General features: G+C 39.7%; 1 long non-coding RNA gene across 1 annotated transcript in view; it reads left to right on the forward strand.

Annotated features, from left to right (window-relative positions):
* The window catches only part of LOC116229867 (uncharacterized), a 78,785-nt gene that overhangs the window by 22,925 nt on the left and 34,293 nt on the right, over positions 1–21,567 (forward strand). The window contains exon 3 of the long non-coding RNA XR_004167124.2: positions 13,620–13,680. This is a non-coding gene — a long non-coding RNA (uncharacterized LOC116229867). The remainder of the gene's footprint in view (positions 1–13,619; positions 13,681–21,567) is intronic.

Here is a 21,567-nt window from a genome sequence, read left to right on the forward strand (position 1 = left end):
AGGATGAGTGATAATACATTAATATATTTATCTACTGTTCCCTTCAAGTGTACTTTTTTCTGCCTCACTAATATTGACCTTCTGTACCATACTATTCTGCTTATGAAAACTAATTCAATTAGTATCAAAGCACGGGTAAATCTCAAAGCATACTACTGCTCTTGTTGTAATTATTGTGTGTCAAATTAAATTGCTGTTAGAAAGACATTCAACTGAATTGATCTCCATTAGCTTAAGTGGTTGTGTGAGTTTGTTGTCATATGGGAAAAAAAAAATCTCTTCAGTTGTAGATTCTACAGTAAAGTAGTGATCAAAAAGAGTACTGATTGTCTACTGAAAGCTGAGATGCGTAATGCTGTTACAGGATGAAGAGAAATGAAATAAAATGATGAGTCTAAGGCTGTGTGACTTGAACTTCTCCATCAGAAGAGGGGTGGCCAGCAGGGACAGGGAGGTGATTGTCCCTCTCTACTCTGCCCTTGTGAGGGCCCATCTGGAGTACTGTGTCCAGGTCTGGAGCCCCCAGTACAAGAAAGACAGGGAGCTGTTGGAGAGGGTCCAGAGGAGGGCCACAAAGATGATCAGGGGACTGGAGCACCTCCCCTGCAAGGACAGGCTGAGGGAGCTGGGCTTGTTCAGCCTGGAGAAAAGAAGGCTGTGGGGTTACCACATTGCAGCATTTCAATACCTAAAGGGAGCCTATAAAAAGAAGGGGAGTCAACTCTTTGAAAGGGTAGATAACTGCAGGGCAAGGGGAGATGGTTTTAAGTTGAGAGAGGGAAGATTTAGGTTGGATGTCAGGGGGAAGTTCTTTACAGAGAGAGTGGTGAGGTGCTGGAACAGGCTGCCCAGAGAGGTTGTGGATGCCCCATCCCTGGAGGTGTTCAAGGCCAGATTGGATGGGGCCCTGGGCAGCCTGGTCTAGTATTAAATGGGGAGGTTGGTGGCCCTGCCTATGGGAGGTTTGGAGATTCATGATCCTTGAGGTCCCTTCCAAGCTGGGCCGTTCTGTGATTCTGTGAACTTCTGATGTGGTTTCTTCTGCAAAGAATTAGACGTGTAAGTCGTGCTAGTATGGCTGCTTATGCCTGTAGAGTTGAGAAGTGATGAACATGATTATGATCAGCCATATGTAGCACAGTCATCAAATCCTGTGCATACCTGGTTTTCTATGGGCTATGTGAGTGCTTAGATGTCAAAATTTAAAAGTATGACTAAGGTCTTGCAGAACCTGTGTTGTTTGTGATGCCGAAGCTCAGCTAGTCAAGCGTAGAAGGTAAAGCTGATATTCCTGTACATGGTTTCAGTAAAGAGTGGGATAGATTTGAAGTTTGAATGTTCAATGAATAATAGCAGAGTGTTGTAAAGCTGCTCACTGTTTTTATCAAAGGACAGCCTGCTGCATTGCTCTGTGGAAAATAATACAGGCATTAAGATAGATGTTGATATTCCAGATGATATTGTTTGTGACATGAGAATATCACATACAGTAGTTACAATTGAAATACAATTTATTCAGACCACATGTATTAATTTTGTTTTGAAAATGTACAGCTGAATACTTGATAGTTTAGATAGATAATTTTACTAAGAGTTGCCAAGAAGAAGTTGACAGTTTGGAACAAGGATTGCTGTGGTTGCTATGTGCAAAAGCCTAGAACAAGCCAGCGGGAAATAATACCAGGGTGGGAAAGTATTGCTATGGTTACCAAGTATTTTCTTTAAAGGAGAGGTGGATAGCGCAGCAAGAATCGCTGAAACTTAGGTAATACATATTATATAGAAAGCAAAAAGACTGAAAGATAATAATTGTCTTGTGGTCTTAATGGCATTTTGTTAGTTTCCAGCAAAGAGGGATTTAATTACCATAGGAATAATTTGTGGAAGCTTTGTTATGAAAATACTCTTACTTCTTATTTTTTTTTAAGTGGAATGCCAGCACAATATCTTGCATATTTTGGCTCCATCTCTTTGTTTTTAAAACAAAAAGACTTTTTTCTTTTGGTGAAGTTGATTGAAAGTTCTTTTAAAAAGAATAAAAGCGTAATTATACCAAAATAATTTAATTCATGTAAACTCTTGTCAGCTTTTCAGTGTACTAAAAAACTGTAATATAACTGCATTTTGCGAAACTACATGTAATGCAAAGTGACTGCAAAATACAGTAAGAATTGTAATATATAATAAAAATCTGCTTGAAAGTGTGCTGTAAATATGAACTGTAAAATTCATCTAGCAAGCACTGTTTTTTTAATTATAGATGCTCTATAGAACTTAATTGCGATCAGCTCTTTTGGCTTTATCCTGTAGAGAAAGAGGCAGAAAACCATAACAAAGCTCAGAGTTCCCATTTCGATCTTGGAGAAGACCCTCTCCTTTCCTTCTGATTTATCAAAAGAGGTACAGTCTGATGCATCTGGACTGTGTGCACTGAACTGTGCCCAGTACACTCTGCCCCATCATCCAAATCTCAGCCTCAGAGGGTGGTCTGGTTTAACTGCGTTTGTAGGCCCACCACCTCAGTTCACCTGAATCTGTCTGATGGGACTGCACATACAAGACGAAATTCATGAGTTGCACAATGGCGTTGAAGGTCTGCACCTGACTCCATTTAACGTGTCAGTTTAGTTCCTCATCCATGCTGAACAGCATGGAGCAGAAGTGATCACTGTAGGCGGTAAAGGATGAAAAGAGTGAGGGACAGACTATCTCTGCTCACAGGAGCCTGCTCTCTGTTGGAGCACAAGTCCATCACACCACACAAATTGACCATGTCACAACTTTACACATTTGGACACATTTCATTGAAGGTAAGAAGAGGGAGGATTTAAATTGCCACATGAAAAATGTTCAGCTATTTTTGATTGTTTTCCACAGTTTTAGTGCTCTTTTGCCTGTGCTGTGAGATAGGGATATGAAGTTTGGAGGTGGGTATCTGAATGTGGAAATCATCTGCAGCATTTAGTAGTGCAGATCCCGGCTATTACAACTGTGAACAAAGAACCTTTCTAAAATAATCTTACAGCTTTTCTAGAAAATTCCAGACTTGTATGCAGGGAACACATAAGATGCAGTGTGAAGTACACACACGGATGGCATGCTTCAGATGGATGCTGTGTACTGGAGCTGGAGTTTCTCTGTATAAGGACAGTGAGACAAGGACTCTTAGGAGTCTGGGAGAAAGACCTGATATGGAGGAGATGAAGAAGATGCAAGTATTGTGATGAGATCAGCTGAGGAGATGAGGTAGGGTCCCTTGGATAGCTAAATGAATGGTGTAAACAGGAAGTTCTAAGAAAGGGATGGGAATTGGGATTTAGAAACCTGAGTGACTAGAGATGAAATAGAATGAGTAACTGAAGAAGGTAGGAGAATGTAACAGTGGTGAGGTTCAGTGCTTGGAAGCTTAGGAGTAAATGAAGAACAATTATTCTAAGGCATAAATGGAAAAGAAAAAAAAAGTGTGAAAGCAGAAACATAAAGATTGAGGTAATGAATCAAAAGTTGTGTGCAAGTCAACTGTAGCAATGGAAGAGCTAAAGATTTCTGAGCATGGACTATTGTATCTTGTTATTTGCCAACTGCTTTTTGTAGCTGACCCAATGTCAAAATGATGGCTTAAATGGAAGGGTAGTTAGTCCATCCTGTGATCAGGCTACTTTCCTATGAAAGTATTCTATATTCTTTTCCTATGGCTTTAAAAATATACTGAATAAAAGTAGGTTGAATAATAATGTAATAAATTGGGTGCTAAAAAATTACCTACAGTCAGAATTTTGGCAGTGCTATCTTAGTTCATTGTAATTCTGATTATGTATCTGTGGCTGAGAATCTAGTTACATATTCATATAATATTTATTCCACAAGACTTCTTCCTCTACTCACTGAATCAGGTGGATTTGTAAGGAGATGAATAAAATTTGACAGCCACAGACCTCGAAAGATAAGCAGTGAATGAGGGAAGTTTGCAAGGAAAGGATGGCTTAAGAGAAGGGCATCAGAATGCTGCCCAGGAGAGCTGCTTGCTATTCCTGCTTCTGCCACGGAGGTCTGAGAGACATCCTCAGCACTACTGAAAAGCTGGTTTCCCTATTTGTTTATGCCCTATTTTGAGAGTGTCTGACTGTGCTTGGTTATTGGTAGTGCTCAGTAATCTTTTCCCTTCTGAGGTCAGCTGTAGCTGCATTTTGAAGTCTCTGACTCCTGGCTGGAAACAGCTTGCTCAAAGATGATTACCTCTGAGCTGAGAGCCTTTGCAGGGACTTGCTGTGAGGAAAACTGAGGTGTTTTTGAATCAGCTGCTGAACCGATGCAATTTACAGTTTTAGCCTGCTAATGTCACTTAGTACTGTTTCTTATTTTCTTTGCCATAGGTTAAATGTAAGCACCACTAACTGTGGCTATCTAAGCCTTACTCTCTTTACACCACAATTCCCAAGGTATGAAATGAAGATCATTTTTCTTCCTATTTTTTTTTAAATAGGAAAATGGTGTTTATTAGTATTCTGGATGTCATTTTCACACTGCACCAACAGTGGTTACTAGCCTACGAAAAAGTTTGCCTCTCAGAGTTGGAGTGAAATAGGATACATCAGACCATGGCCATGTAGTGAATAGCAGCATAAACCAAAATAACATTTTACTTGCTGAACAAAAAGCTAATGATCTTGTGTACTGAATGGGATGGATCTGTAAAAGAAAAAGCTCTAGGTTTTGAACCATAACTGAAGACTTTATCTTGCTATATGCAAACATGAAGAAAGGTGGACTTAAGGTTGCACGAATGTCCTTTATCTTAGCCTCATATGCCTTTTGAGTGCTCAGCTTCACACTGAGGTAGTTTTCTGCACATCATACATTTTTAGATGTACCAATATTTTACAGACTTGCATGCCTATTACTTTGTGAATTATTCCATAAAAACATAAACAAACATACAAAGAAAAACAGGAATACGAATTCCAGGATAAATTTTACCTGATGTAGATTGTTCTAAAATGCTCTAAAATGTTAGCACCTGGCAAATCCATGGTTGCTCCATCTTGATAACAACCTGAAAGACAAATATAGAAAGTAATTGAGGTAATCTCTGTAAGAATTGTGGTCTTCAGTCTTACTGTTGATGTGCAATAAACATTACATTTGAAGAGTAGCATAAGCGAGTTTTACATTCCATAGGACTGAAAACTCCTTTGCATTCTCCTTGCCCTGTTCTTGTTCTACACCCTTGCTTAAAAGCTGGCTTTCGTTCAGTTTGCTAAGGTTCCTCCCTTTCTTTTGTTTTCCTCTGATTCTTAAATTAAACAGGACTTGATTTAGCTAGTGACATGCTATTGAAAAAGTTCGGCTTCTAGCCATGAAAACTGTGAGCAAACTATTTGAATTTTAATTAATGCCTCACATTTGCAGAGGGCAAGTTTTTGAATTAAGCTGTTGAAATTTTTCCGAGGCAAAAATTAATGGCAGTTTCTCCATGACCAGAGAACTTCAAGTATTAATTTATTTCTTAAAAAAATATTTTATATATTATGTAACATGTTTTTGTTGTTGCTGTTATATATATATATTTAGATACAACACCAATAAAAGCAATTACAGTTCTTGTGCAGAATAGCCATAAGCTAGGTAAAGCAAGTGTGGAGACAGAGGTGGTTGATTTCTGGTCATCAGTCTCTGTTCATGCTTGTAAGTTTTTGATGTTGTTAATAATCCTGGTGAGCTAAAACTGAGGAAGAAAATAGATGAAATCTACCTTTTCCTCTTCTCCTACTGGGAGCTACTGCAAACTTTTTCATTTTGAATATTATCATTGCTTGAGATTCTATAACAAAATACTAGTATTAGAAACACTAAGCAGATGTTCCTGCAGACATGTAGGGCACAAATAGCCTTCCTGTTTTTATATACAGCAAACAAACATTGACTTGCATAGGAACAGTTCAGACATGAGAAAGATATCTTTGTCCTATTTCTTTTGTGTGGTTACCTAAAAAATAATGAAATTACTTGCAGGCAAGTGACATAATAGCCATTAAGCCCCAAAGAAGGCTTTAAGGATCTCCATTCATGCCACAATCACAAAACTAGTGTATCACATAGAAGGTCAAAATGGCAAAAGCCTGGAAACTCCAGTGTGTCATGATAACACTGCAAAAGAAACGACAGTGATCAGTGACACCATGTTCCTTGATTGACCTTCTTGAGAAAGTGGAATATGTGCCAGTGTACTCATCCTGCTTCTAGTACCTGACTAGTCATTTCAGAACTCCGACATCCCTTGCCTGCCTGAGCTAAATGGTAAAGTCTGCCTTTTTATTTTAGACCTGTTGGTCTGGAGTTGCTTTTTATTGTTTTAAAAATTGTGTTGATGGTAAAGCGTGTTACCCAAAAAAAGAAGTATTTGATCCCCTTTCTCATGTTTAATTAGAAAGGTCTAAAAGCTAAAGAATAAAAAATAGAATTGAACATTTGGAGGACACTGAATAAGATGAGAGGAAAATGCAAGCACTGGCAGCATAATTATTTTTCTTGGACAGATTCTATAGAATATCATTAGTGGTGTGAGCTGCAGTTGTAGGACCCTGTAATGTTTTGGCTGATTTGCTTGCCATCTGAGTATTTGAAGGGTTCTCAGTGAACTTTATGCTGCAGGAGAAGACACTAGGTTGCCTTGTTTGTTTCCCTGTTAATGTGGTAGTAAGATGGCCTATATATGCCCCTTTTCAGTGTTAAATTATAGTGCCTAGTTTATTGCTCTTGCTTTGGTACAGGAGATGTATACACTCGAGAGAACAAAGAGACTGTGTTGTCCTTTATGATGGAGAGAATTACTGCAGTAAGGAGAAAAGGAGGAAGTAGTTTGGAGCACAAAGCTTGAATGTGCTAAGCTCTTCTCCCTGTCGCTCTTGGCTTCTGTCTTCTGTGGTCTATTTCGTTCTTGTTTCACAACACAGAATGTTGCTTTACACACACTTATCACACAATGTGTTTAAGTATGGGCATGAACAAGAGTCACATTTGTCATTTGAGGTGTTTAGGATGGGATTGAGTTTTGTAAATGTAATTGTCTAGCTCTTTTGAGGTGCTGTAGTGCTCACATGGGGCATGCAGTTCTGGTGCAGAGCTTGAGCCTTTTGGAAGTTAAAGAACTGCCTGCAGGAAGCCAGGTGACACACCGGGTATTTCAGACAGTAACACAGACCTGTACTGAGGCAACGGAATTGCAACCAAAATGTCTGAAGAAAATTTATTGTTACAATTTTTCTGTCAGTGCAGTTCTTTGTTTTATAACTAGCTTGCCCATTTGGCAGTAGATTGTTTGATAATGAGGCCCAAAAGAAAACATTTTCTACTTCCTTTAACTTCTTATGGCAATTTGACACTTCAGAGACTGCAATATGATGCTGCGAGTTCATCAGACTCAGAGTTGCTGCTTCTATTCTGTTTAAAAGCACCACAAAACTATCCTAAAAATGCATACCCTAACAAATTTGTTACTTTTAAGTATATGCAAGTTTTACTTTTTTTTTTTTTTTCTGAGTTCTTCTAGGCCAGCTCTCCCAAAATCTTAATAACTCTGATAGTTTCAGACAGTGTCAAGATTATAAAAACGAACTGTCATGAAAACCTTACCTTTTCTACTCTAAGAAATAGCTCTGGTATTTGAGAAGAAGGAAGGAGTACTGAACCTAGGATTTCCTGTCAAGGAGGGAAAGTAAGCCCTAGTTCATGAAGTCCAGCCTGATGGCTAAAAGTAAAAAATAATGATGTTAATGAAAGAAGTGTGCACCTTAGTGAAAATACACAACTTGTTATAACTTCTTGGGAAACCTGTATACCTGAAAGGCTTACATGGAGAAGTGCAAAGTCCTGCACCTGGAGAAGAACATCCCAAGGCGCCAGTACACATTGGGGCCTGACTGGCTGGAAAGCAGCTTTTTAGAACAGCGACTGGATTTGGGGGGTCCTGGTAGACACAGACTTGAATGAAAGCCAACAATGCCTTTTTGCTGCCAAGAAAGCTGATACTATCTTGGGCTGTGTTAAGAGGATTGTTGTGAGCAGGTGGAGGGAGGTGATCCTACTTTGCATTGATGAGGCCACCCCTGGAGTGCTTGGTCCAGTTCTGGGCTCCCCTGTACAAGAAAGATACACTGTGGCAAAGGGCCACAAAGATCAGTAAGGGAGCACATCGAACGGGAAGAAGAATGAAAGAGCTGAAACTCTTCAGCTTGGCAAAGTGAAGGCTTAGGGGGATCTCAACAATGTCTATGAAAACCTGAAGGGAGGGTACAAGGAAGAAGGAGCCAGGCTCTTTTCAGTGGTGCCCAGTGCCAGGACAGGAGACAGTGGGCGCAAAATGGGACACACTGAAGGTTCTGTGTGACCATCAGAAAGCACTTCTGTGCTCTGCAGGTAACGGAGCACTGCTACAGACTTCCGAGAGAGGCTGTGGAATCTCCTCGTTGGAGATCTTTGAAAGCTGCTTGAATGTGGTCCTGGGCACCTCTCTGCTGGAGCAGGGGTCAGATGGACCCAGGTGTTCCTTCTAACCTCAGTTATCCTGTGATTCTCTGGTTTTGTTGTTGTGGTGAGACACCTCCTCCACCATATTTTTTTATTATAAAGATGGAAGGAACTACCATTCTGCTGTCCTTCACTGTTTACTCTGTTTATTTAGCCCTTGAAATTTCCTCTAAATTTTTTTTTGTAATTTATAACACTGATTTATGTATTAGTGTATAAAAGTTTTCTTTTAAGAGCCTTAAATAGTTGTTGTATTGTGCCTCTTTAGTATTCAAAGGCCTCTGACTAGTTGCTGTGCTTATGCTACATTTCATAATCTATGTGATTCACAGGCTCACTTTCTCATACTAACAACAAACAGTTAGTATGCCAGTGCAGCAGCAGAAGATAAGTCTACTCAACTTACAGGCTCTTAGATTTTATGAGATAGTTGCAGGTAATTAATAGAATCATAGAATGGTTTGAGTTGGAAGGGACCATTAAAGATCGTCCAGTCCAACCCCCCTGCAGTGAACAGGTTCACCTACAGCTACATCAGATTGCTCAGAGCCCCATCCAGCCTACCTTGAATGTTTCCAGGGGTAGGGCATCCACTGCCTCTCTGGGCAGCCTGTGTCAGTGCCTCACCACCCTTATCATAAAGCATTTTTTCCTTATATCAAGTTTAAAATTCAAATACCAAAACTTTCTAGATAAAGTTGTGTGTATTGTCTGATGTGACTTTAAGCATACTGTGATCAGATGAAGTATTCTTTGGTTGTTGGACAGTTCTTCTCCCTCTGATTTCTTTAACCTCTTCTTTTGCACTTGATTATAGATCAAAGTAATGGTAAGGTAATAATTCTATTTATTCTTGTTTAGAGCCGTAATGTAGTTCTGAGACAGTCATGCATACTGACCAGTGTACCAGTTTCATAAATATTATTGTATCAAAGTGCACAGTAAATACTATTTCTGTCTCTTCTCATCCAGCTGTCATCGATTGTCTGAGCACCAAAATCCTGATCAACTTCCTTATTTGGAATTCTTGTCCTGATCATGGACATTAAGACTGAAAAAAACTTTTTGCTTTGCTTTGTTGTTTTTGTTGTTGCTGTTATTTTTTTTAAACCTATCTCCAGATAGAAGTAGTAGTAATCTTTCTCTTCCTATAATGTTTTCTCTAAAATTATTTTTTTTATTCTATTTGATTTCCAAAACACCTATGGCTAGATATTGACTCAGTAGTCTGAATTCCCTGGTGGAGGTTGCTAGTTTGGTGGACAGACTCATCATGTTTACATCAACAGAAAATTTTTCCTGTGTATTGATTCAAGATGGCTATTCTGAAGAAGACAAACTTTGAATCATTTTCATAAGCATTTTATGATTTTTTGTCCTCTTTATTTCCTGCCACAAGTTGTCAAGCCATTAATGATCATTAGCACTGAAGTAATCGATTAGTTATAGTGAACCTGCTCACTGTAAGCTGGGCTGTATAAATTATATCTAACAGACAAGTGTGGGGGTTTTTTTACATTTTTTTTTTTGTAGTTCAGTTCTTGCCACAGTTCCTTGGGGACTGCAAACTAAAAATATATTTAACTGTACAAATTGTTCTAATTGCTGAAGACCATTTCCTTATTTCTGTAAAGACTTGCTGTGGGAGCAGCTCTCAGTTGACCAAAGGACAAATTTTTGGAACAAAAGAAATCTAATACTTGATCAGAAGAGCATCTTTCTCAAGTAGATGCTGTTGGTATTAAAAAAAAGCCCTTTTGATAATTAGAATTATGAAAGCAACACTCAGGGAAGTACTTAGCAAGACTCTGCAAGAAAGCTGACTAATTTAAAATAAAAATATTGGGAGTTTACTAGTGCCAGTGTCTGTTACTGCAAAACTACACCTGCTGTTACCATTCCACCCATTATGTTCTATCTTGGGGACATGTTTTTGTGTGCCACTGTAATAGGCTTGCTGCCATGTATCCACTAAACTTACTGCAGTGAGAGACTTGGGATTTGATTTCATCCCAATACTGTAAGACAGTAGGAAAACCTAAAAAGAGAATGGGACCTGTGTACGGAAAGATATTTTTTATGGATTTTGCTCCACACTGTAGAAGGCATCCCTGGTAAAGTTATTTAGACATACAATTTCTTGAATTTCTCTGTTTTAAAAAATAGATTTGGTTCAAGTGAAATAGAAGTTTATCGATGCTAGTGCACCTGTTTTTAGTAAGCCTTAAAAAGTTTGAAAATATGTATTATAAATAATCTCTTTGCAGGCACAGTATGTGCCTTTCATGCAGCATATGATATGTGAACAGATTTCCTATTCTAACTTAAGTTCCTTTAAAAACTTTGTTCTGAGCCTGAGTTTGTAAATTATTCTGTAAATTTGAATTAGTGGATCACATTGTTTTCTCAGCCCTGCAGAAATTACCTGTGCACAACACCTGTGTGTTTTGTTTTGTTTGGGGGTGCTAAAACTGGTTTCTATCTGCAGAACTATTTAACGTTCTGCTACCCATTAGTGTAGAGCAAGGAAGTTTTTTGTTGGACATGGGACTGTTAAGCAGGAGATGAAGCTCTGTTCTTAGCTCACTCTACAAGCCTTCCTCTGTGAACTGGAGAAAATCACTTGGTCTTCTTAAGGCTTTATGTTCGGCAGCTGTAAGCAGAAGAAAAGTTCTGCAAGTGCTCACTAATGAGGTCTTTTAATTCATGAGTGTGTTGTTGCGATGCTTTGGGATCCTGAAAAGGAAGGTCCCAAATAAAGGCAAAGGACATACTGCTGCATTCGTCCTTTTCACGATTGGAAAGTGCAGTTTCGAGAAGTCTGTTGAAGTCCTGTTTCCTCCACCCTTTAATAGATCCATCATCAAATATAAACACATTTGTTTTCCTTCTGGCTCATTTTCAGCTTTCATGTCTTACTCCTGTGGAAAATCTCCTAACACAGGTCCTTTGGTTTCTGTTAATTACTGCTTTGTGCTATTTAAGAAAAGCGAAGAATAATAAAGAGTAACAAAGTAGTTGGAGGAACTGTGCAGTAGAAGGGATAGCTTTTGGACAATTCGTGAAATAGTTGGTGCCTTTTAATAGTAGAGCGGCCCCTCTGCTCATGAATTATTCATTTTAATGCTTTTGTTATAATGGCGACAGTGTTCAGTCTTGGAGGCTGTTCTGGATAGCCTTCCTCTGCTCAAATACTGCACAGCAGCAGCTACCATTTGTTTCATAAAATATTGCCTTCATGTCAGTAACGTATTGAGAAAATATATTTTCACAATCAAGACAGTGAGAAAAGGAGAAAAAAATAACCAAACAACCAAGAAGGTATGTTTTGCTGAAAAGTTCAGTTCGTAAACTTTTCTGGGAGCCATTCAGGGGAATTATTAAGGATAAATATTTTTGCTGATTGTATTTATTAATTCAGACTATACAATAATAACACATTACGGAACTTGCTCTATATAGCGCTCTGCAGTAAAAGGCAGATTAAAAACAAACATTGTACGTAAACACATTATGTTTTTCTTTAAACTAATGTTTAAAAATCTCCTTGAAACTTTTTTTTTAATTTTTTTTTAAGATGAAACATAACATAACCCACATAACCCACACAGAAAATGTATATGAGTCATATGCATACAGAAATAAAAGTTTCTTTGTGGTATCTGGTATCAGTCTTTCATTAAAGCACGGACTTTCCTAAACAGAAATTCCAGTGCAAATGGTTCAGGGTTCTCACCTCCCTATCCCCCACCTCCCTACCCTTTTCTTATGCTGACTTCAGCCGGTGCGTCTGGCAGGGTTAGGGACGGTCCCCGTGCAGAGTGGGGAATTTGGGGCTGGGGACTTTGGTACTGGTTTCAATGGGCACAAGTGTGTGCAAGCACAGCGCACACACTCTCTATAACGTATTTTAAAAAGTAGTGTTTCCTCCTAAGGCATACATGTGCTCGTAAAATGTCTTCAAGCAATAGATAAGTGTGTGTGTGTGTGTGTGTCTGTGTGTGTGGAGAGGGGGAACGGAAGCAGCGAGCAGATAGATGAACGATTAGGTCATTTGGATTAGGAATGAGGGTTTTTTATACTGAGCTCTCTTCTCATTCCTGGCTGATCAGATTCTCTGCACACATGCGGGGCTGAAACTGCGTCAGTAGAGAAAAGAAAACTCCATAGATGGATATAGTGGCAGAACTATAGGGAGTATCGAAGAGGGGAAAAGTTTGAATTGAAAGTATATGTGGTTTAGGGGAATCTGAATCACGCAGTGTTACTTTCGCTTCTTCTAGGCTTCTATTTCCTACGAACAAACCATCGGGGAGATAGAAGTTCTGATTTAGATAATGTCTTGCAGTCTTTGGAATAACACATTCTGCTGGAGGGGGAGTCCTTGCCATGGAGGTTGTGCTCCTGGAACGTAGACCCGTCCCCTCTGCCCGCACCCACTGTAGTTCTGCTGTGGGTGTCACCCGGGGGCCTTTCCCCACAAAATGTCCCTGGGTTTGGGTGGGTGCACCGTGTAAAATGGGAGCACTGATAGGAACCCCTCCTTTTCCTTTTTCCTGTAGCTCTGCTCAGACCATTCTCTGTTAGCATGGTAGTGGTACAAAGTGTGTGGTCTTTCAGCTCTGACTAATGCATTTTGTGCTGTGTGACTGAAAATGCCTCATAGACTGCCAGGGCTGACTGAGGGCTGTGGAATGTGGTGCCTTTTCTCTGTTTCTCTGATTTATTTTTTTATTTTTTTATTTTTTTTTCAGCAGAAGTGTGTAGGCAGCCTGTTGAGAAACCTCAAGATGCAGGGGAAATGCTTGCATGTTGTGGAATGTGGCTTCCCCTGGGAGACCCCCACTAGGCAGGCAGTGAATGAGCGGGGCTGGAGAATGAGAAAGGGAGGAGGCTGGAGGCAGAGAGAGATAGGAAAGAGTGAGAGAGGAGGAAGGAAGGAGGTGGAAGCGGAGGGGCCCGTTTCCCTTTTTCTGAAGCAATGACAGCTGGTTCTGTCCAGACTCACATGACAAAGTGCTGTGGAGAGCAGTGCTTGAGCTTGAAGCTAGCCAGCACCGATGGTCAGCTGATCTTATTTTCCTTTTTTCCAGGCTTTGGTCAGGTGATCCATGGTGACTGGTCAGCCCACCAAGAGGGTACCTCAGCAACCAGGTAAGAGATAAGCTGCATGCTTTTACATGCAACTGGAGGGCAGGGGGTTCAAACAGCCTAGCATTGCTTGAATAGTTTAGAAAAAAAAGCTCCTGGTTTGCTTTAGTTTATAACACTATGATTGTTCTCAGTGCCACTGTTTTTCCTATTCAATCTTCTTCTCCCTCTCCCCCCCTCCCTCCCCCCCCTTCAATCTGTCTTTAATTACAATCAGTACGAAAGCTTTTTTGGAAAAAAAAAAAAGACCTATTGTGCATTGCTAAATATAGACCTGGGGATTGCATGAATGTTGCATTCTGTTACTTTTTGAATAAAATAACTTTCCGTAATGCAAGTGTGTCAAACTCATATTTAGAGGGGAATTCCCAAATACTTAAACTATGAGTCATAAAAAGTTAAAGGACCAGTACAACAGCTTAGGATAAAAACTCTGCTCGGTCGTGGGAAGCTGCTTTCTTATGTGTTAGTAGTCTTAAAAAAACAGAGATGTGCAAAAGCTGGAGAAATACTAATTGCTGACCAGAACCTAAAACGTATATGGTGAAGGCTAAACAGATGACTGGGAATAAGATTATTAGAATGCTCTCAGTTTCATGTGTGTTTTCTTTCATTGTTTCTATTTGCAAACTTTGTGAAAAGAGGCTTCTCGTGTCCTGAGGGCGCCTCAGAGGACTCCAACTCCCTAATTCCTTTGTATAATGTCTTAGAAAGAAAGGAAAAAAAAAAAAAAAAGAAAGAAAAAGAAAAAAAAAACAACAAAAAACAAGTGTGTAATAAGTGTGATTGCTGCAAGTAAGTGAACAATTTGAAAATAAAAATACATGGCAGGTAGTACAGATCAAAGTGGTTTTCAGCTGGTTGTATGCCTAACTATTGTGCCACATTCCCTTCTCTTTCAACATCTGTCATGCATTCTCTCTCACCTTTGCTTCTCTTTACTGAAAGATCTCAGATACTCTCTGAAATCTGGAACGACTCGTAATGAAAGATGCAGTCATGAGATTTTAGGGTGAAAAAGACAGCTGAGTGTTCCTAGCTCCCACCTGTAGCTCTGATAAACTCCTTGTGGTCTGAGGTTGAAGACTTTATTTTGATAAGGTCTTGTAGGAATTTACGTATTTTACTGGTAACCTTATCTACGATTCTGCAATATTTAAACAAAAACTGTTTGAAACAATTTTTTCCCGTCAGCATATGCAGTGTCTCTTAAGATGCTGGTGCTGTACCCAGTAGGAATAAAGGTAGATGACTTTGCAGTTATATTTCATTTCATGCTGTTTGTCTTTTCTCACTGTTAAAAATGTCTCTAGTCATGATAAGCTGGCTGTGCAGTATTGACATTACCTTACAACAGCAACCGATGTTCGGGTAAACTGAAGTTTCATCTGAGGGAAGGAGAACCTAGAACAGAGTAGTGAGATGGGTGGAAGACTCTTTCTGTTTACCCTAGTGGTCCTTAATCATTTGCAAGGGAAACACCCTGTTTCAAGTGACCAAATTTGAGGATAAGTACAAGAAGCAGGTGAAGTGTCAAGCACGTTGGTAGTGCTAATAGTGTATTTACAAAAGGATAATAAAGTGACATTGGCTTTTGTGCTGCGTCATGGTGCAGGGAGCATTCTGTCTCTGGCAAGTTGAACAGCATCAGGCAACACAGACAAGGAAAAGGATGGTCATGTACCAGAGGAACTATGTTTTCATATAGGTAAGGTCATAGCAGCAATTGTGAGATAGTTCTAAAGGATTTGGGGACTTATTTTTCTCTTTTACAGGATGGAGGGAAGTAGAGGCTTCACAAGGTGAGGAAAGATGAGTGAAGTGAAACAGTGTTAGGCTGGTTAGCACAGATTACTTTATAGAGGCTGGTCTTTCTGCCAGGGGGGCCAACAATGAGGAGCTCTCTCTTAAGTGTACTCTTCTTACTGAGATCAGGGAGTTGCATAGGCTTGGCATTTTGGAGAAATGAGGTATCAAGTCTGAAAATGTCCCAAGCTCATCTATAACCATTCTACATGGGCTTCATCTAAAGTGAAGTGATCTTTTTATGAATAGATGAAAATTTTCTTCTGTTTCATGGTGCTCTCCTTAGGGGAATTCCCGGCAGGTGGGCTTGTCTGAGGCTGCGTGCAGTAGAGGTACCACTGGTATACATGCATAAACAAGGCAGTTCGTATCTTACATGTGTGCACTGCTGTAGCAACAGGAGAGAGGAGTGGAGCTGGAATAGGTAAATGTGGAACTATTTCAGAGAGTACTGTGTTGTTTTTTTTTTCATCCAGCTAAAACTGGAAATTCACTGTAGACTGTGTTGTTGTTGTTATTATTTATATTTCTTTTTTTTTTTTTTTAATGTGTGAGTGTTCTTTAATTTATTAATTGTCAGTAAGAACTAGCATGTTTGACTTTTGGCCAAGTAGCCCATCTTGTTCAAATGGATTTCAGAGATAGGAAATATTTTGAGTGTATTTCTAGCTTTTCATTTGTGTTTTTAATGTATCTGCATTTGGAGAATGAGGTTTGTTTGAAATATTTCAGGTGCAGTCCTTCAATTTCCACTTACTGAAGTTAGAATATCTCTGTCAAAATAATTTCTAACTTGTGATCACTTTAGGTCACATTTATTTAACTCTAGTGCTGCCTAATGATCATGATTGCTTTGAATCTGAGTAGGAAAAAAATGAATAACTTGCCTGCAAATGAGGAACTGATTCTGTGTATATGGCATTATAAAGGATTAACAGTAGTTTTCCTTAGAGTAGTGGAAGAAAAATCAAGAGTTTAATGGCTCTACTGAGTAAACTTGCAAGAAAATAACGTCTTAACAGTCTTAAATATAGAGACACTTTCATAAATAAATCAGCTTAAGAATGTCAAGGAAAAATTTGGGGGAAAGAATAGGTAGATCACGTTATTTTAATGAGATATTTATCTTTAGGAGGTGTTTTACTGTACATTGTCTCATTGTTTGGGTTTTTTGTAATTTTGGACAGTGAGGACTGAAGTTTTGGAGACTGAAGTTTTGGGGACTTCTGTTACTTGATACAGTAGACTTTGCTGCTACTTAATTGAGTAGGTTCTCGATACGTGTTTGTCAGGGCTTAATTTAACACCCAAGTGTTAAAATGAAGTGGTATCCCACTTTTGTTTCAATGGACAATGCTGTAGTTGCTTTAAAACAAAACCCTTCTCTTTTTTCCTAGCTTCTCTTTCCGAGCAGACTTACAAGCACAAACATGACAAATCTGGAATAGGATTTTCCAGTTTTGAGGAACCGAGGAGCTTAGACTTCTTTGCCATTATTCACACCCTTCTCTTAAGACTTCGGTTGCATATTAAAGCTCAGTCACGCGAAACAGTACTACCATTAGCTAAAATCTTGCTTGTATCTTTAAGCTCCTCTCAGACCTTTCATTCCGTAGCTTCTTGCCTCGCTTGAATGTTCAGGCGGGCGCGGGGTTTTGCTCCTTTAAGCCCCACGCCGTTGCTGCAAGCCGTGGAGAGCGGCGCCCGGCTTCGCCTACCCGGCGGCCTTCTGTGGTAAAAGCGCGGCGCCCCCTCCCGGGCGCTCCCGCCGCTGCAGCTCCCCGCGGGCTGCGCGCTCTGGCGGGAAGCCGGAGGCCCCGGCGACCCCTTATCTTCCTTCGGGGAGAGCCGGGGCTGCTGGGGACAGCTCGGGCACGTAAGGCGTTTCGTTGGTTTCTCGCTTTCCGCCGGCGTTTCACGCCGGTTTCCTTTATGAGTGCGGTTTCCACTGTGTAATACGCAGCAAACAGCGATGAGCTGCGCGCGCAGAAAATACTAAAAAGAACCCACCTCGGTGAAAACTGGCACCTGTTCTGAAACAATGAAAAGAGGCCCTTGAGAAGTCCTCTTTATATTAACTGCGATGCAGCATTGCTATTAGCGAATGAAATTCAGCCTCAGCACGAAAGTATACTGTCAGAAATATCTGTTGTAACCTTCCCAGATCATACAGGACTATAACAAAATGTTATAAGTCCCTAAAGCTTCTCAAATAAAGTGTTTCATGCTAGCGTTTAATTTCAATATGTGTGAGTTATTTCCAAATCAATTTTGCCGTGCCTCTTAGCAGCTGAAGAAGAAAGAAAAAATCTTACAACTATATGTGCTGATAGAAGTAATAAGCTTCTGAAATAGTCATGAGCTCTGACACTTAATCACTGTTTATGAGGAATGATTATTCAGAAGTGAAAGTCCTGCCACAACATGCTTATATTCCAATTGAAAGCTGTCATTGCAGTACGTGCTCTGTTCAGTTACGTGGACAGAATATCCTGTAAGTTCATCATATTAAAGGTGTAAACAAGAAGCTATACAGGATGTTAAAATGCCCCTGTGCTTTTGGAGCACCCTAAGAGTAAAGTGGATACTCTGTGTAGTGCAGGAATACATGGAAGTGCTTGTGTGGGACTTGTCCCTGGCAGCTTCCCATTATTTTCCACCTGCTGCCACATGGAATGCTTTGACCAGGGACAGCAGATTGTGCTGTGTGGTACTGATGAGAGGAGTTGTTCTGAGCTTGAATGCAGAAGGTGCCATACCAAACATCATAAATATCCTGTGTTTTAAAATTACTGAAGACAATGAAGCATGAAAAGACTTCGTAAGTGGTGCTAATGATGTGCAAATTCTTCAGCATAATGATGACTTGCTACGTGCTGATAGAAAGCAAAAGAAGTGAGAGATGAAAAAAGCAATGCTGCAATTTAAACAAAGCTAACTAGAGCTTGATTTGATTTTGTCCTGCTTATTCAGATCATAGCTATCCTTACGGAGGACCACCTTTTCTGAGGGACTGATGTGTGTGTGCATGTGTATTTCTTTTAATAGTGTTACTATTTGTCATTTATAACAATATAATATAGGTAAGTCCCCAAATGATGACCTGCCACAAGGTTGGTGATCATTTACATCCTAATAAGAGCAGTCAGAACGTCCACATTCAAGGTGCTTTCTCAAGTGCCACGTTCCAAGCTCTTTAGCATTAGCACATGTTCTGAAGCTGTAATTTAGTTTGTTATTCAGTTAAAATTCATCCCAATCAAAACAACATATTATGACAAGATAATATAGTCTGTACTCTGCAGTGACACTGCCCAAGATGCTGTTTCCTAAGGATTTTCTTTTCCTTAAAATAAAAGCCTGTTTTTGCTGCAGATTTTCTGTTTTGTCATAATCGTATCTCAAGAGCCACTTTTCCAAACATTTTCTCCTCATTTATCTAGCTATTAAATATCTGAGTGTGCATTGCATGATAGAAAAGTTGTGATCCTCTCAGCATCAACATCTCATCTGTGGTACAAATTCATTGCTTTTTTCCAAATAAGACTGCCCCCCACTCAGGAGCTACTCTTGCTCTCCAGAATAAGGTGTATGGTCTTGTCCTCTCCAAATCTGCAAGAAATTCACTCATGTTTAGAGTGTTGCAATATATCTTGCAAATAGGCAATGATAGTTTTAATTTGATTTTAATTTAGGTGTGCTTAAACTGTTCAGTTCATTCTGAACAATGGCTCAATGGCTTGTTGACTACTTTATACAGAAATTTTATAGGACTGTGCATTTTTTTTCCCCAAAGAATATTGAAGGAGTTTGTTAAATGTAAAGGTCCTACATGACGGATTTACTGAGTTCTGTTTTGAGAACTCTTAATATATAATGAAGTAATCATCCCCATAACCCAGCCTTTTCGCTTTCTCAGTGAAATCCCCTTCCTTTGAAGAAAAAGGAGCCATGGAGCTAAAGCTCTTACTGAACTTTTTTGCACAGTGGGCAGTGTCCATGCAAACTGTTGCACACAATGGAGGAACATATATGCTGAAGGTGAATATATTTGCCTTAATGCAGGGCAGACCTCTCAGAGGGACTGATGTAAATGTTTCCCAAGAATATTGAGGGTGGACAGCCCCTTTTTCTGTTGTGCCAACGACAGAAAACCCCTATCCTAAACATACAGCCCCTGTGTTTTGCGGCTCCTTTTTTATCTGTTTGATAGAAAGATGGCTCAACGTGGGCACCAGAGCCTGGGAAGGACAGCTTGCCCACTGTCAGCCCTGCCGTGGGGCAGCACGAAGGGGCGGCTGTGTGCAGCACAGCCCGAGTTTCCATCGCCTAATGCAGCGGGTTTTTCAAGCAGGGCGGATTTCAGGATGCTGGGTGTGTGGAGTGCGTGGGCAGCGGCTCTTAAATGGCAGTGGGTGGAGATTACAGCATTTCATCTGCTTTTCCTCTGACACCTTTTAAAGATACAGCCCACGATGTTGTTTAGGGGTTTGTGCCAATTGCTGCTAGAGTAATCTTGCGTTCAGTCTCACAATTTACAGCTCGCCTCGGTGTATAAATAGGAGTAAGTTCTGAGCAGCCCCTAAGTTTCTCCATGTTAACTTCAATTCCCATGCAAGGGTGAAGTGTTTCCTTGGTCAAATGCTTCTGATTTCACGTTAATTCCATACGAATTTGTTTAAAAGTACTTTCTGGAAGCAGAGCCTTGTAAGTAGCATCTAAGGTTAAGAATTGTTCTTTTTAGCCTCGTCCAAGGTAGAGAGAGATGTCTGTCTTTCCATATTGATTTTCTTAGCTCTTATTCTGTCTTGCCGCAGCTATGAATGTATTCTGTGTTCAGTATTTTTGCAAGCATTTGGCTCAGAAGTGGTGAACAGCTTGTTGTTACTGGTGCCTACTTCCCCCTGAAGCACATAACATTTTTTTAATTTAAAGGAATAACAAGAATTTGCCTCTAACCAGTAGAAAACATTTTGCTATTTAAACTTCTCCTTTCATTCTGAAAATGCAAAATAATATTAATTGCCGGCTATTCATTCTTTTTGCTCTGTGAAAACCTCAGAAGTTGTTACAGATAATGTACTTGTCAATTTATTCAGCGTTAGAACTCCCTGAGATTGAGAAAATACAGGCATACAGTGGGGTTATGGTATTCAGGTTATTTGTTTTCCCTTTTTCTTCAGATTAGTCTCAAGTAATGATGTCTAGTTAGTCAGCTACTGGGTGGACAGGCTGAACAGAGTCCAACTTTGTAAATGTTACAGAGCGTTATGACCAGTCTTGAGCAATAGTGGATGACAGTACAACGCTCAGTCAGAGAGGACGTCTGAACAATTCCAGTACGACTGTGCTATGTATTTTAGGGAGGACGTAGGCATTTCTTGAGAACAGAAATGAATCTTGTAAATGCAAGAAGCTGCTGGGGAAATGCAGCTTTGTCTTTCCAAGGAAAACAAGAGGCGAAGTCTTAAGAGATGACTTCTACTCCTAATTAAGTACCTCAATATTTATAATACCATACCTTGCCATTTTGAGATTTGTGGGCTTTCTGCTTCTGAAAAAATGTTACGCTTTGTCTTCAGCCATTTTGTTACTATTGTCTCATTCAGAAATTGGGTCCTGTTGTGGATCTTAAACTAGAAAAAGAGAAGTGAAGCAGTTGAAGATTAATACTTACAAGACCGAATGAGTCAGTACCAATGCTCTGATCTTGTAGGTGTTATTGTGGATGATATGTGTTATACATATTGGCTCTTCGTTAATTTAAGCAGAAACTTTACCTCTTAAAATTATTTTAACTTTTATTGGTAAACATAGGCACTTTGTCAACCCATAGTGATGTTCATCTCCTCATTATTTCCTAATATAATTACTTAACACATGCATCTGGCATTTGGTAACTTGAACTGAAATAGTTTCTCTTAAATGTGTGTGTCACTAAGTTTTAAATGGGCTGCAGTGTGTTTGTTTCATGTAGTGGAGGAGGAGGAGGGGAAGTAACATTTGAAAGCTATCATCGCTTGCCTGGAAGTACACAAATGCTACCATATGTCTGGAGCTTTTGCATCATTTATTAAGATGAGA

Source organism: Phasianus colchicus, chromosome 1, assembly GCF_987193195.1.
Source record: "Phasianus colchicus chromosome 1, bPhaCol1.hap1.1, whole genome shotgun sequence".
In the NCBI taxonomy this organism is placed as follows: Eukaryota; Metazoa; Chordata; class Aves; order Galliformes; family Phasianidae; genus Phasianus; species Phasianus colchicus.